At 44.0% G+C, this 17,532-nt stretch overlaps 1 protein-coding gene across 7 annotated transcripts in view; it reads left to right on the top strand.

Moving 5' to 3' along the window:
• STOX2 (storkhead box 2) overlaps nucleotides 1–17,532 on the top strand; it is a 195,440-nt gene that overhangs the window by 42,452 nt on the left and 135,456 nt on the right. The window contains exons 1-2 of one of the 7 annotated variants that reach the window (XM_065947582.1): nucleotides 4,514–4,939; nucleotides 10,903–11,018. The exons of 5 other annotated variants lie outside the window; for them this stretch is intronic. The gene's annotated coding sequence lies outside the window, so the exon portion shown is untranslated. Of the gene's footprint in view, nucleotides 1–4,513; nucleotides 4,940–10,902; nucleotides 11,019–17,532 lie in introns of those variants that run through there. One more of the 7 variants, XM_065947581.1, reaches the window with a different exon arrangement.

Here is a 17,532-nt window from a genome sequence, read left to right on the forward strand (position 1 = left end):
AGCGAGATGTTATTTTTATGGTTTCCTTTGGTTTTGTGTATGTGGCTTCCTTTAGCTTTTCGGGCATATTTAAAATGATTGATTTAAAGCTTAGTATTTGAACTTCTTCAGAAACCATTTCTGTTATTTTCTCTCTTTCCGCTGTATATGGCCATGCCTTCTGATGTCTTTACATGCCTTATAAATTTTTTTGGTTGACAACTGAATGTTTTGAATACTGTATTGTGGCTACGTTGAAAAGGAGGGAAAAGGCTTCCCCTCCTTCTCAGGCCTTGTTCTTCTTTTTTAAAAAAACTTTTAGCCCTTGTTATTCTTGATATTTGTGGTTGCAATCTCTGTTTAGTGCTTTTTATGAACCAATTGTGTGAAGCCTTAATTCTTTGTCATATAACGTGCTTGATGTCTTTGGTTAGTGTAGTGATCAGCTAGCAATTTTGACAGAGATTTCTTTAAACATCTCAAACCAAAAAAAAAAAAAGAGAGAGAGAGGCAGGTCAAGCCTAACTATAATTATTTGAAAACAAGGCCTGCTCCCATTCTTCTAGCACCCGTAACCCACACCAGGAAAGTGGGTTCAAAACCACCATTGAGCTGGGTAGAGGGCCATGGGACCAGAGAAGTTGAAAATGCCACAAACCTCTTATACTGATATTTAGCCACTTTTTTTCTTGATTACGTGTTCACCTGGTTGCTGTAAACCTTTAACCAACTTTCAGATTTCAGATAAAGTTGATTCTGACAGTTTTTATTAGCTGTTTTGTAGAGGGACTGGCCCATGGAATTCCCTCCTCCACTATTTTCACAAATGTCACTCATGTGCTTGTATATATAAAAGAAAACATATGTGTGAGCTGAGTGCCAATACCTTTGGTACAGAGCAAATTGGAGAGGAGAGAGATTGAATGAGAAGAAGGGAAAAGGAAATGAGGGGGATATTAATCGACCCAACCTCAGGCCCCAAACACAGCACAGTCTTCCTAGAAAGTTATACAGTTCGTGTGTCTCTCCTTTTAGGGGAACAGTGCTTGGTTGTCTGAAACAGAAACTTGAGTTAATACTAGCTCAAACAGATAGGATTTTCTTTGTATCAGATAACGAGAAACCTAGGCAAAGGCTAGAGAAGTAGCCCAATGATGCTGTCAAGAATGCAGGCCCTGTTGGCCTTTCTCTTCACTGTCATTGGAATATTGGCTCCTATAGCCTCTGTTGTTACCTTTTGAGCTCAATATGGCTGCTGCAGCTCCAGGCATCTTCCTGTGCGTTCACACAGAATTTCACCAGGTCTTTTCCTGTTTTTCTTTTTTTGTTGGGACTGAAAGTTCTCCTCAGAAGAAGACTTCTGTTTAATTAGCCATGAGTAGGCCCCATGCCATTGCGTTTCAGTCACTGGTCAAATTTCCATGACACGTTATGATTCTTTCCTTAGGGCTGAGAAAGGGCCTGTCCCTTAAGAGATCAAAGGATCCGGGACTTCCCTGGTGGTCCAGTGGTTAAGAATCTGCCTTGCAACGTGGGGGACCTGGGTTCGAACCCTGGTCTGGGAACTAAGACCCCACATGTTGTGGAGCAGCTAAGCCCACATGCCACAAGTAGAGTCTGTGTCCTGCAACAGAAGATCCCGCATGGCACAATGAAGATTGTGCTACAACTGCGACCTGACCCAGCCAGGTAAATATACAACTGAAGCGCTAAGTTGCTTCAATTGTGTCTGACTCTTGGCAGCCCCATAGACTGTAGCCCGCCAGGCTCCCCTGGCCATGGCGATTCTCCAGGCAAGAATACTGGAGTGAGTTGCTATTTCCTTCTCCAGGGGATCTTCCTGACTCAGGGATCAAACCCACATCTCTTGTCTCCTGAGTTGGCAGGCGGGTTATTTTACTATTAGTGCCACCTGGGAAGTCAGAGCGATCAAAGTATCAAGATTCTATAAGCCGGGAAAAAAGAGGGAAGGTAGCCGTTAGGTAGGCAATGGATGGTGGCCATGGACAGAAGCTGGGAGGGGTGGCAGGTAAAGGTGGGAGGTGGTTGCATGGAAAATCCAAGTTGAAACAAGATGTCTTTGGTATTGGGGAGTCAAGGGGTTAGAAATGAGGATCAGAAGCACAGTGTCCAAAAGTCATATAGTGGGAGTAAAACTAGAGGTACTCACTGGTTACTTTGGCCAAAGTGAGCCAAAGCCTGCAGCATTCTCAAAGCCAGCACGGGGCTGGCGCCCACGTCAAGCCCCAGGTGGAACATATAGGCTCCTTCAGAGTGCCTGACTTCTGGCTCTGGTGTTTGCCTGGTGGGAGTTTACGTTGTACTTAGAGCTGGCAAGCAGTTTCTGGCAGGTGTGGCAATCTGCAGGCTCTTAGACAGCCAGCTAACTCTGGGTCTCAAGTCAGATTCCAGACACTGGACTGGAGATTGGGAAAGGTTTTTGCAGAGCCGACTTGGGAAACTGGCAAGAGTCCCAAATTCAGGAGGAGCCAGATTTACCCGGCAGTTAGCAAGACGAGAGCTTGGGAACAAAGCTTAAGGGTGAAGCCCTGTTATTTGAGGGCTGGAGGCAGGCTGGGATCAGGGAACCAGGAGCCCTTTGATTAAAGCTTTAGGGAGGGACTGGCAGGCAGGGTACCTGATGGAAGACCCCGGGGCGGAGCTGGCTTGTGTTAAGGGAAGGGTATCGAATCTCAGGGTGGGATTGGTGGTGGGAACTGATGATCTGACCAAGCCTACTACAGACGGGGATCTAGTCGTGCCCGTTGGGGAGGGAGAAGGAAAGAGGTAGCTCTGTAGAGGAGAGCTACAAGAAATATTTTGGAGGTAGCACTTATGGGACTTGGCAAGAGGAAAGGCATCTTGGCGTTTGAGCCTCGGTGACTGGCTTTATAAAAAATATGAAATGTCCAACCAACAGTCATTTTTGATGCTAAAACCCCTTGAGGTAGGGATGTTAGTAATTGATACGTGAGGCTTGGGGGAGAGACTGCAGCTGGAGATGAAGGCTGGAGTCATTCACATCAAGATAGTGATGGAATGAGACTAGAGGGCGTGGAGAAAGAGTTTAGCTTATGTGTCCCGAAGAGAAGTTACTTCTTCCAGTGGTTGTTATTTGTTTCCTATTTATTTGATTTCTCCATGAATGCTTTTCTCAGATCCTTCATATTTCCAGTTGATTCTTCTTTCTTCATGTTTTCAGTTATACCCAGTTTTCCCAAATATCTGCATCTTCTTATGCCTGGTGGCTCAGACGGTAAAGAATCTGCCTGCAATGTGAGAGACCTGGGTTCGACCCCTGGGTGGGGAAGGTCCCCTGGAGAAGGTCATGGTAACCCACTCTAGTATTCTTGCCTGGAGAATCCCATGGTCAGAGGAGCCTGGTGGGCTACAGCCCATGGGGTTGCAAAGAGTCGGAGACAGCTAAGTGACTAAGCACACATGCCTGAAAGGCTTATTTAAATTCTTCAAGGATTTAAAAAAAGAAATCAGAGGATACCATCTTCCCCATCCCCCAGACGAGGATTTGTGTTTATTCTTTATGATTCCCCTTCATAGCAATTGTTATTTATGGATAACTCCCAAGATTCTTTAGTGATAGTTCTTTTAAAAATGGCCAAAGAAGAATGTGTTGTGACTTTTCCCCTTCATTTTTCAATCATGCAGCAAATGGGAGGACGGGAAATGCTGTCTTATCACAACCACATCAAAATTATTCCAGCCTCAACATCCTGACCACACCCTGTACTTCAGAGGAGCGTTCCTTTAAAGCCACAAAGGATTCTTTTCTTCCGTAATAAGCTGGAGAGGGTTTTTCAAGATTTATATTAACAAGGAAAAAGAAAAAAAAAATTCAATATCATCAAATTGTTGGTTTCATAAGTTGGTGTAAGAGTACCTAAGTGCAAGTTATACTTAGGAGAAAGGTATACATTCTCACCAGTCAGGACAGTGAAATCATTATTTGAATGAATTATTTGAAAAATCATTTGTGATTTTGGGGGAAGAGGTGTCCACGAGTTTTTCAAACACACCTACTAAATGTGAAGAACTTTCCAGAACTGAAGTCAAAGCTATAGGTAAGGTAACCAATATTGATGAGACCAGGACACTTTTAAGAGCAGAAGTCAATGTTAGGAATAGTTACACATTAGAATTGTTTGGGGCAAAACGGTGTAAGACGGTCACGCGAGTTCTGGATCTCAGTGGTGGTTCACGGGTCACATAATTCAAGGTGAAACGAAATGAAAGTCAGGCATTTCCTCCTTGTCCTGGCCTCTATATTGAAGCCGCTGTTTTGTTATATAAAATACAGGTGGTTCAAGGGCCTGGAAATGCTGAAATGACGTTGTCTTAGTCTTTTCCTGTTGCTTTTCAAGTCAAGGCGACGGTGTTTGGAGACCGTGTTGAGTGGATTCAGGGCCCAGCCCTGTAGGCACTTAATGACTTCAGTGTGGGCTTTTAATCTCCTGCCCAAGTGTTATCTTACTTGTCCAGACAAGCCTTCACCATTCTAGGAGAGTGTGGGAAAATTAACACTGCCGAGCGACCCGGGAAGGAGAGAAATGTCTGAAGCTAGAAATGAATTGCACTCGTATTTATTTTAATGCGGTCTAGAAACGTACAGCTTGAGATCTCTGCTGCTTAAGGCGAGCCCAGCACCCTTCCACGGAGGGGGAAAGAGGGGCAAGAGGATTGAAAAATAGACAGAGCATGGCTATCTTTACTGCTGGAGTTAGCTCTCAGGAAACCTGAAATGCTGAATGTAATAAAATGTTGACAGCAGTTTCACTTAACATGCGGGAACCCTGGACCAGAACGACATCTTTGGCACCAAAGGAAATCAGGAGAATAAAAACAGCAGTCGTCAGGATTTGAAGGAAAGCCACAGATTATTACCATCTGTACGTTTTCCAGACCCTGTGCAAAACCAGAAAGCCAGGACCCAGCCGGAGAGTAAGTATATTGAACTCTGGTGTGTGTTTTTAGACAGAAGAAAGTTAGAAATTGGTCTCAATGTTTGAACACAACGCTTCATAAAACCTGACAATTTTTTTTTTCTTTCCGGTGACCATGTCCTAATAGTTCATCTGCTGAAAACCTGTGTGTTTGACATGGGAGCTACCATTGTTATAAACCTTTATTGTACCAGGCCATTGTACTTTCACGGTTTCTCTGTAAAGGTAGCATTGTTTGTAAATTGCTCTTCTATTTCAGGTTGTTCTTATACATTGTTTTTTTGTGTTCTTTCCTGAAAGTCCTGGAAAGATCATGGTGAAGCACATTTTAGTATTTGGGTCATGAATTGATCGGCTCATCACTGTCACCTATCAGTTAGCCCGTATTTTTCTGTTTATTATCCAGAAGAAGGTACTTTCAGATGAGCCGGTCTTTAAATATTTTTGGATTAATTTCCTGCCTCATGTTGACTGACATTATAATTTGAGCCAACAGCTGCATTCTCTACAGTTGAAACTTATATAGAGACTAAACATAAAACACAAAAAGTTTCAGACTGTGTGTGCTTTAATCAGGGTTGATGTTTGTTCAGAGATCTGAGACCTCAACTTGTAAAGTCTAGCCCTTGAAAAGCGAGATTCGCTGAGTGAGGCTGGGGATGGGAGTGGCAAGAGGGGAGATGGGTTATTCCTTTTTATAAAAGGAAAATGTCTGTTTTAAAATAACAACTAGTGAATAAGAGAGGCCTGTTTATCTAAAATGTTTACATGAAAGAATTAAATCCTATGTCAATGGGACCATTAGGTAAACTATTTGACATCTCATTGAGAAATAGAAACTTGTAAATGGCTTTTGATATGTAGCACTGAGAATAAAATTTAATGGGATGATTCTAACTTGAAAACAGCAATTAATGACAGATTGTAGAAGTCAGCCAATTAATTGTCACTGAGTGCTTTTCTATCCAGCACATATGAAAGATTGTTTATAAACAGGGAGTATTTTTTTTTCAACGTGCATATGAATTTCGTATAACACTTGGCAGTTCTTGGCTAGTTTGGCAGCATTAAAATCTTAGCTCTTAGACTAGTTTCCTGGAGATGAAATATTCCATGGATAGTTCTGTGCTTTCCTTGCAAGCCTGGAAATCTTAATGTTTAGCAAGACATTCTTCTCTGCAGTGTTTTTCTTCAGTCACCTCAAATTCTCAGAATAATTTAATATGAAGTGTTTGGCCAAATTGAAATGAGGGAAGGGTCCCACACCTGTTGAACCCTAGGTCTGCAATGACATTGAATCGCATACATTGTGCTTAATTCTGAAAACTCTTCATCCCAATGTTCATTTTGCAATTAAAGTGTGTATACGAGTCTGTCCCGCTGCAGGGTGTTCTTTCGTGTTAGGACAGCCCAATCCATTTCTTTAATTAATGATTCAGAGTCTTAGTTCATGGACCAGTCTCAGGGGAGTAATTTAGCATATGTGAACGGGCTCACAAGGCCTTCTGGACTCTTGGGTCCTATTTGATAAATTATTGCTTCAATATATTAAATGGACCCCAGTGTCCTAAAAACATTCATATAATTTCCACATGTTCATTTTTTTTCTTGCTGGAAAGTGTAACTTACAGCTAGAGTGGCTTAGAAATCTTGGCTCCTTCTTGAAGAAAAACCAGTGGGCACGTTTAGCAAACCTTTCGAAAATATCTCAGTGCAGGAAAATCTTTGATAAAATTTATGAATATGTTTATAACATTTCTAAATGTCTGGGTAAGCATCTTAAAGCTTCAGAGAAAAAGCGCTAAATTGGCATAGTTGATTTTTCCTCTTGCAAAACACTCGTGAGCAACAAGGTCGTATTGAGCAGAAGGTACGGTTGGAATGGCGTGTTGAGGAATGTTAATGATTTGTCTGAAGGGGTGTGCGTGGAGTGCACGGGCAGGCCCTTCACCTCCATCCTGCCTTCCTTTTGAAGTGACATTTGGCATTTTCGCTGCTTAGTGATGCCAGTTCGCTAGGAATCTTGAGCTCTTCACACAAATTCTGGGTCCCAGCTGCTCTGACATGGGTCAAAAGTGGGGCAAGCCTCAGCGAAGCTGGTAGCTGCCTTGGCAGGTCTGTTCTGAGTCAGCTTCCCGTTCTAGAGTTTCATTCCTGGCCTCGCTGGGGGCTCCTGGATTGGTGGAGTCTTGCTGCAGAGATGTACCTCGCTGGAAACGTCCTAAGTGTTGCACCCTTGGACCCGAGCAGGCCAGTCCTGGATTTGTCTCCATCCAAAACAAGGAGGACACCCTGGGGGTCTGCCTTCACGGAAGCTGCAGAGGACCTCAGCTGTCTGCCCCTGACTGACTTGCAGCTGATGGCAGGGTGGTCCAGAATCATAATAGAGTAGTCGCCTTGCCGGTAGCCGGCATCGATCCTGGGGCTTGATGACCCCCTTGTCTGAGCATAGTGGAGAGTTTTGCTCTTAGGGAAAAAGGGAAGGAAGATGTCACATTGTTAGTTTAAAAATAGTCCTTTTTTGTTGTTGTTGCAGCAGTGTCTGCTGAGAAGTGATTGCATCCTGTATTCATGTTGGAGCTCTGTTCTCTTTGGCACTTTCCTCTAAGCTTGAAGCAGTCAGCTACCAACTCTCATGGAGAATTTGCTGTGGGAAGTCCTGAAGGCTTGGTCTGTGCCATCTGAATGAGGGGGGGGGCCACGTGAAACAGCAGTGAATATTGTGAGTGTGTGGTTGGAGCCTGATCATGTGGTGCTGGCCTTTGCTGCGGGAGTTCAGAGGACAGAAACCCAGCCAGGCCTCCTCGTCCGCCTTAGCGGTAATCCCCCTGCCTCCTACGAGGTTCTCCGCCGCCCCCCACCCCCACCCCCCGGCCAACTCCTGCAGCAGCTGGTCTTGTGCCTCCCTCATTACCTACTGTGTCAGGCACCCCCATCTCTGATGTGAAGTCCGGTCCTGACTCCCTCCACATCCTCACATCCTACTTAAGAGGACGGTTGTGCTTTCGTTTTCCTTTCTTCCTGAAATGATTCTCTCCGGAATCACCAGGACCCTCGGGATGCTGAACATTTCTCCTAGCCCTGCCTCCTCCGGCTCTCAGCCCCCGGGGTTACGGTTGGTCCCCTGCTCTGTTTCGTGACTCCCCATCCTTGGTTTCTGGAAAGTTGCGCTGTTCTTGTTTGGCATCTCTTTTGCATGCGTTTCGTTGGCAGTGCCACTCCCGCCCACGCTTCCGTGGTTATTTCCCAAGTTTCAGGCCTGCTCGTCTCCTTATTCTTGCCCTTGGGTTTGTCCACTCACCTCCTTGAGCTGTTGCTGTAGCGGACTCGGTCATCCACTTCTCCAGCATGTGATAGGTGCCTGCTCTCCATCTAGACTTGGGGGGTGGAACGCTGAACCGACCCGCGTTGCCTGCCTCCTGGAGTTTGTGGTCCAGGGAGGCGGAGAGACAGCTACACAGCTCACGGCAGCATTGTCGGGGAGCCGCCCGAGCGGGGAGGGCTGCTGCGGCTCCTGTGGGAATCCGTGGGGGGCACCTGACCTGGCCTGACCTGGGGGATGAGTCCTAAGACCCACAGCCCCCTGGACCCCTGACCTCTCCCTTGAACTTCAGTCTCTCTTGGGTGAAGAGGGAATGGTCTTTCCTGGTGACCTGTCACCACCTCCAACACAACCATGTCTAAGAGGAAGTGATCTTTTCCTCCAAGTGTGCCCCATACTGTCTGCTTTCCCCCACCCACTTAGGCTGGAAATCTGGGCATCACAGAGAATTCAGATTTCCCTCCAGTTCCTCACCCAGTTGCTCACCCACTGCTGTCAGCAGGTCCCCTGAAACCGCTCTTAACTCTACTCCTGACTTTCTATTCCCATGGCCACTGCCAGCGGCCAAATCCTCACCAGTTTCCTGCCCTCTTTAATACTTATAAAAGGGCTATTTGCTGATTTAGAGGAGATATACAGAAATTACCCAAGTGGTTCATATTCTTGGTGGAAAAAATTTAGAAAATACAGGTAAGCAAAGAGAAGAAAGGGAAGAATAGAAAATTCACGTGCCTCATCACTCAGATAACATTTCTATTACAACTCTGATATTTAACCTCCTGAACTTTTCTCTGCACATCTCATATGTGAAAATGTGAAAACTACCTTACAAACTGTGATTCTATTCTCTATGTTGTTTTGTAGCCTACTTTTTTTTTGTATTTAGCCTGTAAATGTTCATTCCCTGACATCTTTAAATATAATTATTTGTGTTATATTTGTATAATTATTTGTAATGATTTTCCATGGCTCCATAAGGATTTGAAATAATTAGGACTTTAATCTCTACAGTTTCAATGCCTTGGTGCTCTACAGCTAGGTAGGTCATCTTCTTAAAACATTTTTTATTCTTGCTATTCTTTCATACAAAAAACCATCAGTGGCTTTCTGTTGCCTGAATGCGTGCACGTGTGCACACGTGTGTGCACACACACACACACACACACACCCTTCCTGTTTATGTAAAGAGGTTTTTCTGACCTGGTCAGCCTTCAGCATTCCTTTCCTCGTCAGGCATAAGGTTAGGCCGCGTTTTGGTGGTTACCATACATCTTGCAGGACGGTGGGGCGTCGGGGTGATGGAGGGGCAGTTACTGGCATGCCCCCAGCACTCGGCTCAGCATCCATTCTGTCCTTTCACTGCCGTCCAGTGTCCTGGGGCTACCAGTGTGACCAGGCCCCTCCTCCCACCCCGGCCCCGGCTCCTCCCCACTGAGAGTGTTTGACAGCTGTGTCAACATGCAGATGCAATGGGGCAGGGCCCAGGCGCCTGCCAGAGGGCTCTATGGGGTGACTTTGGAGCCTGACTTGAAGTCAGTAGCACTTACCAAGTTAAGCTGGTGGTCAGAGAGGATGGGGCGGGGAGGCTGGAAGGTCTGCACAATGGAGTGAGGAGGGCAGTCCTTGGAAGGAAGGTGGGGAGCTGGATTGTGGGTATGGCTGTAGCAAAAAAAAAAATAAAAACGAGATGGCAAGTCTGGGGAGGGGAGGGCCCCTGCAGGAAAGTGTCAGTCCGCCCAGCAGACAGTTCTGATCAAGCCGAGTAAATGGGGAAGCACAGCGAAACAGCATGGCTGTGGCACCCCAGGAAGTCGTGGTCGAAACCAAGATCAAGTTCTGTGTTTTTATGATTTTGATATTATTAAGTCAGGTCTGGAAACCCAGATATTAGTGGGCAATCCAGATGACTTTATTGAACTGACTGGATTTGTTTTTTCCTAGTCTAGCAAGAGACTACAAAGCCTGTATGGTGTCTAAGGCTTTGTTTTCATTGTCACAGTATTTCTTTTATTAGGATTAATTCATGTCAGTTTTATTTACTGATACAAATGCAGACTAGAAAGTGTGGGTGTGTGTTTTCATGCTTGTCTATACATTAAAGCTAGGCTAACCTGTAACTATACCTTTCTGGGAAAGAAGTAAAAACCCTTTTTGCTGTTCAAAGGTAATACTTCTTTCCATAATTAAATATCTCTGTTTTAAAAATCACATCCCTTCTTGCTGTCTACACCCATTCATTGTGAATTTTTAACTCAAAAAACATAACTTGCTCCAGTTTTTGAACAAGGTGACAAGAAATTATTCAGTCTTCACAAATAGAATCACAGTGTTTTAAACTATGAGGGACTTTCCATTTGGTCCAACCTCTTCATTTTACAGAGAGGGAAACTGAGGCAGTCACAGGTGAGGCAATTTGTCCCAAGTGGCGCAGCTAAGCAGCAGCTCAGCCAAAACCAGAAATCGGCATTTCTGGCTTCCAAGTCCTATGACCTTTCCACTGCCCCATACCTCATCCTAGTTTTATTTTTTAAAAAAAATCAGAGAATTGAAATGACACATTTCTTTAATTCTCCTGCCTCTATCCAGGGTGTAAAAAAATCCTGATATATTTTAAAAGAAACATTTAAATATGTATCCGGACAGGTAAAGAAGATGAGGAATATTTGTGATATGCTAATTAGAATGTACCTCATTATGCAAGAAACATGAAACTTGGCAGAGGGGGATGCTATTCAGAGTAACTTAAGAAAACTTCAAAGGTAGGACAAAAGAGGGTTCTTTTTATTTATTTGATAATGCGTGGTTGCCGTCAAATTTCCGATAGGGTCTGACACCTTTATAATAAACCCCCGTAGAAACTGGGGGAATCTGTCAGACGCACGGAAGGAGAAGCAAACAGTTCGGTTTCTCTCCGGGTTTCCTCGGGTGTAAGCAGGGGTCTTCCCGCAGCGCTGGCCCGCCAGGCTCCTTCCTGTAGAAACCCGTCTGTGCTACCACGAGGCGTTTGCAGAGGGATCATATTTTGGCAGCCAGGCTAATCCCTCCAAGGTGACCCACTCTTTGGAGAAACAGATCGTTTGCAGTTGTTACAAAACACGCGTGCAGTGATGCGTGTCGTTGTTTGGGGGAAAAACAATCAAAGTGTGTTTTCTCCCCAAGGCTGCTGCTTTTGCCAGATCTCTCAAGTAGAAGCGCTATTCTTCCAGAGCAGCTCTGTAAGTGTCCTGGGGAGAAACACTAGAACATGGTCAGGTTTCACGTTCAGGAGGAGACATGAGCCCCCTGGTGCAGAAGGAACTGCGCCCATCCCCAGCGGGGAGTCCAGAGACTGACCCCTGCTCCAGATGAGAGGGGGCTGTCCCTTCACCTTGGCAGGGCCCCCCTCCCCTGCGCCTCTGGGGCCAACAGAGCCCTTCCTGCCTGCTGTCTGCCTTTGCACCTGACTCGACCGTTTCTGGTGTGATTGAGGCAAAGGTGCAGTTCGCCTGGCTGTGAAGTTCTTAGGTTCCCGCGAGGATGAGGGACGGAAGTGTCAGCCACCCTTGGCCTGACAGTCTCTAGGTATGAAAGGTCCTAGGGAAGGATCAGGACTCCTCAGGGTACCAGTCTGGAGGTTAGAAGTGTCTTTCAAGCAGGGTTTAGTGGAACACATGTGAATTTTACCATCAGAACAGACTGGTTTGGGATCCCAGCTATTCTGTTTGCATTCTTAATGTCATAACAGCCCAGAATCTTCTCGCCTAAGAACCCAGTCGACTCCTGCAAGGGCCGAGGACTGGTGTCTCCAAAAGCTTATTTGTGGAGCATCAGTCACAGACAGTGCTCATGAAACAAGCGGTGCCTGTTGAGTAAATGTGGACATGGTGCACAGCGCCCCCCCATCCCACCCCTGCAGAGAGCCAGTGCCAAATGTGGCAAAGACTCTGAGAAGTTCTGCAGTGGGAAATAGGTTAACCCCGCCATTCCCCACCCCTGGCCACAGAGCCCCGCTTTATATGCAGCATCCATCAACATCTGGGCCAGTTCTGGGAATGCCATTCAGAAACACCAGCCCAGAGAGGTGCTATTTAGTGTTTACTAAATGGTCTCTTGAAAGAGTTCAATTATTTCCTGAGACTCCCGTCTCTGTGAAAGGATTAGAAACCACATCTGTAAAGCACTTCCATATGCTTAGCATGAAGAACCTGGATAAACGGAGATTCGAAGTGTTGAAAAATCATAAATCCACTCCTGTTTTGAACACTCACGTTAATTACTTTGCCCTTTGAACTCACAGCGTTTCCATTACTCTGGTGCCGGGATGGGCTTGTACTTCTGGATTCTTGGTTGTCAAAGCCGGAACCAGTCTTAACTGGTTTTAAGAGATAAATGTTCTCAACCACGCATGGCTTTGATTTTGGATTATCATCTACAAGCATGTCTGTGTACGTGGAAGAGAGTCCATTTGTAGATCGCTTGAAATCTTCTCTACCTGGTTGCATACTGATTCCTCTTCTTTTAATTTTTTTCCCTGCTCTTACCCAGGGATTTGCAAAACTATATCTGAAGTTGCAGGAAACGTTTTTGATAGATGTTCACAGAAACCCTCCTGAATTCTGGCAAGAGTTTGTGGAAAAGTGTCTGATTCACTTCTAGCTTCAACTTTATAATTTCTCACAGATTTTCACGTCTCCTAATGCTTGTGTTTCTCCCTGTTTCCTTGTTCCAGCCCCAACTACGTTGTCTTTTTCATTTTCTTAACTCTGTGGTCTACCCTTTTTAAAACATTCCTTTATTTTAATCCCTTGCCTGGAGTTCACTTCTTAAATTAGGTTCTCAGTACAAAATTTTTGAAATATGAAAAAACAGAGGTAAATAGGGCTTTCTACTGCAGGACTTCTCAGTGCCTTTAATAGTCTAATATGCATTATTCATCTCCCGAAGAGAGATAGAATGGTGTTTTCCTAACTTATGTAACTACTGAACCTCTACCTCAGTCCCTTTAATAGCATCTTAGAGGAATGTTATTCTGCAAATCCCTCTTTGGATCAGACCCAAACATCTCAACCTATACTTTCCTTAATCATTCCTGTAGCATTATGTACCATTACCCCTTTTGACTCTCTGTCCCAGTAAAATGAATTGTATTATAATCATCCTGAAAACCTTTTTATTTCTGCATATCTTCTCATGGTATTTCCTCTCTTCCCCATGGATCCAGTGATCTTTCCTAGCAAATCTAGAATGCTTTATTTTCTTTCTTTCTTCTGCACCTCTATCAAATCTCAGCTTCTCTGGGACAACTTGACTGACCAAGCAATCCACAAAGCTTTAAAGTTCCAGGAAGCCATCACTCAGGACAGTAAGAGAAAGAGTTGTGACTGTCGGACCAAACCCTTGAGAGAGAGGCAGGACCAGGCCTGGCTCCTTGTAGGATGACCCGACCTCACAGAGCTTTGCTGGACGTTGTGGCATCATGAACAGCAGGGACAGGTGGATCTCCCAGAGAAATGTCGCCTTTAGATAAGATTCACTCTTGTATAATTTTTTTCTGGCATACAATTTGTCATTTCATAGAATGATGAGGGTTTCTTTCCCCAAATTATAGATTACTATAGTTCGCATTATTGTCACTATTTCCTGTTAGCACAAGCATAATCATAGCAAACAGGAAGAAAGCCTGAAGGAGTCTGCATTTTTTTTTTACCTGTTGTTAGATTTGTTGGTCAATCAGGTTAAACCTGAGCACAATACCTTGACGACACTTGAGGTGTGACTACTAACCTCTGTGCTCAATGGTGATAATGTTAGAGCAGCTGTGAGTTTTGAATCAGATTGTTACTTTCATTCTCAATTCAGTCTCTCATCTGTAAGAGTTATCTTTGGTTTCTTATAGCATTTTTTTTTCTTTTTCCAGTACTTCTCTAATGTATATCTGAGTCTCCTGGGAATCATGTTAAAACACAGATTCTGATTTTTTAAAACCAGAGTGTAATGCTTTATAATGTTGTATTAGTTTCTGGTTTACAACAGTGTGGATCAGTTATATGCGTGCATATATTCCTTCCCTCAGAAGCCTCCCTCCCACCCTGCAGCCCATCCCACCCATGTGGGTCATCACAGAGCGCCAAGCCGAGCTCCCTGGTTCCCACTAGCTATCTGCTTTACACATGATAATGTATATATGTTCGTGCTACTCTGACAGTTCATCCTACTGTTGATTGAAACATGCTCCCAGACAAAAGTGAGTTGAGACTCTAACAGATTATTTACACTGAGAAACACATTATTTCATTGCATGGCATTTTGTACCTTCTTTGCACCCTTTTGCATTTTGTACCCTTCTTATTGCTCTACGTTTTACATTGCACTTTTCTTTAATATTACTTGAGAAATCTAGGAACGGAGCAAAATTTAGGCATGTGTAAGCGTTTAATCACCTGGACTTTCTGGTTGTCAGTAGAAGTCTTTGAAGTTTGTTTCCTTATGACTAGTATATTTGGACTGCCAATTTGGTTGTAAATTAGACTTTATTTTATTGTAGTCTTGATCCACTGAGACTTTGCACTCACTTGAAAGGGTATATAGCATGTTAGCTTATGGATAGTTCGGGGCAGGTAATATAAGTCTCCTTTAAGTATATGAAATGATTAGTGTATTTTATTTTGTAAACCAACAATGTCTAGAGTTGAAGCAATTCATCCTCATGTTTGCTATCTGTGGTGCAAATTAAAGGAAAGAAAGAAAAGCTGTCTTTGCTATTAGTTCTTTTTTTCCACGAATGGGGACTATTTTATGTGTCAAGGGGTCAGTGACTACACTTCCTATCACTGTGTTTTAACTCTATAGCTGCCTATAAATAATTTGGTTGATTTTAGAGTAAATCAAGATAGGAATGTATTCATTTCATACATATGCCATGAGCACATCCCTCAAGCTTTTGGAAAACAATTTTTCTCTAAACCTCCGTTTTCATTTCCTGATAACACTTTAGGAAATTCCACAAAGATCCTGATTGATTCTGAAACTCCTGGATTGCCTTTAAAACCTACTGAGACTTTTTAATGAGGGTTTAAAGAGCAATTTCAAAAATACAATACAGGAAGAGAGGGTGACAGAATAGAACTTATTAAGCCCAAGAGCCCAAGGAGCAAAGGTCAACGTGGTGAGTGACCAGCGTCCATGTCACTATCTGGACAGGGATCCTGAGGGCAGTGTTTCCGAATGAGCTTTCTTGATCAGATGATCATTAAAAGTGTTGAAAAAGGTCCCCTGCTCAGAACAGTGGCTCAGCCAGTCAAGATCCTGCTTTGCAGGGGGACCGGCCATTATCTGTCTTTTGTCCTCAGGAGAGCAGATTTTCCTTTAAGAACCTGGGGTGTGTCTCCCACCCAGGCTCTTGTCTCGTGTCATTAATGCGTGGCTTCTGCCTTTACTTTTACTCCATTGATGATCACTGGGCCGCTTTGCTGGTCCAGGTTTTGTGCTGAGCTCAGGAGATGCAGAGGGAAATAGCCCCTCCTCTGGATATCTCACAGACCCATAGAGGGTAACAGACGGGGAAGCAATTTATCACCACGTGTCACTAGAGCACCCACAGAGAGGTGGGGAGGCAGAAAGAGGAGTCAGAACTTCAGCTTTTCATTCGTGTTGTTTGAAATCTGTAGGCTAGGACATGAAATTAATATGCTTCTCAAACATTGGAGTCTACCTCATGTCTAGGATGCTTGCTTGGCAAGCCTGTGTTTACCCGAAGGCCTCCCTTTTAGCATTACCTTTCTCTCCATGACTGCAGTCTTGCGGTGGCATCCGAGGTGAAATGTTAAGAAAACATTTGGACATCAGGCCAATAAATCACAGAAACTGTTTTGCTAGTCAAGTGTAGTGACATTTTTAGAGAAGACACCAGAATCTGCAATAGCCGTGGCTGTAAGTCCTTCTTGTACCTACGGGTTAGATAATGCAAGATGGATCTGAATCTTACTAGGCTGTCCAGGTGGGCTGGTGAGGTGGCAGAACCTCCTGCAAAGACGAAGATCATCCTTGAGGTGAAGGTGGCCCAGGTGCACGGGAGAAGTTCCGGGAAAGAAGGGATGGATAATTACACTGGGGGGAGGCGTACCCAGGAGCACTGAGCTCCAGATGGCCAGGAAGGAGTCACACGCCCAGTTTCTCTCCTGGATGCAGCAACGCTAACCTTTCCCTCCAGTTCAAGACCTTATGGAATGTAGCAAAACCTCCAAAGAGTGGGAATAAGGTCCCTGGCTTAAGTGAATTTTCTGCCTTAATTAAGAGTAAAGCCTTTTGTCAGGCTTCCCCGGTGGCTCCAGTGATAAAGAAACTGCCTGCCAGTGCAGGAGACATGAGACACGGGTTGGATCCCTGGGTCGGGAAGATCCCCTGGAGAAGGAAATGGCACCCCACTCCAGTGTTCTTGCCTGGAGAATCCCATGGACAGAGGAGCCTGGTGGGCTACAGTCCATGGGGTCACAAAGAGTCACACACAACTGAAGCGATTTCATAGGCACGCAAAAACTTTTGTTAAGAGTAAACCCTTTTATTAAAAAAAGGAACTCCTTTTATTAAAAGTAAGCCATTCCCCCCGCCCCTTCTCTCCTCTTGTCCATGAAAATGTCTTTAATATGATACAGTGGATACCCTTGAATCTTTGGGATTTAGTTGAGGTTTGGGGATTTCCCCAAGTTCATTTGACTTTGGTATTATACCTCACGGTAACAGATGGGAATGTAGCTCTCAGAAATTCAGATGATTTTCTATAACTTCAAACAACTAAAAGACACTGGTTATGTTTTTATGTGCGATGTGAAAGTTCTGGTTAGTAAAATTAAAGTTTACCAGCACTGTGGGATGCAGGTTGTTTTTAGTGTCTATGATAAACAGAAAATGTTCTTCTGCTATCTTCCAGCACTTTTGCCACCAAAAGGAAAGAAAATAGACAATAAAAAAATAGAACCTACTACTTAAAATACAAAGTAATTAAAGGTGGCTAGAAACTATCTTTAAAAGCTATTCCAAAGCCATGTCTGGTATCAATGGCACATATAGATTGATGGGTAGAGACAGATGTTCCTAAGTTATTTCTAAGCCCCCTTTTTTTTTTTACTGTAGCCATAGGAATCCCATGAAGGTTAAAAGCTATAATTATCACCTTTTTCAACTTGCTAAGTTATATTTTCATCGTCGGAGGTAATTTGTATTACTGAATCTATATACCACATGATTACATAGTTTGAAAATAGGAAATGTTATCATTCCTTAGATTAAATCAGTAGA

The sequence above is a fragment of the Muntiacus reevesi genome, chromosome 10, assembly GCF_963930625.1.
Source record: "Muntiacus reevesi chromosome 10, mMunRee1.1, whole genome shotgun sequence".
NCBI classification, from domain to species: Eukaryota; Metazoa; Chordata; class Mammalia; order Artiodactyla; family Cervidae; genus Muntiacus; species Muntiacus reevesi.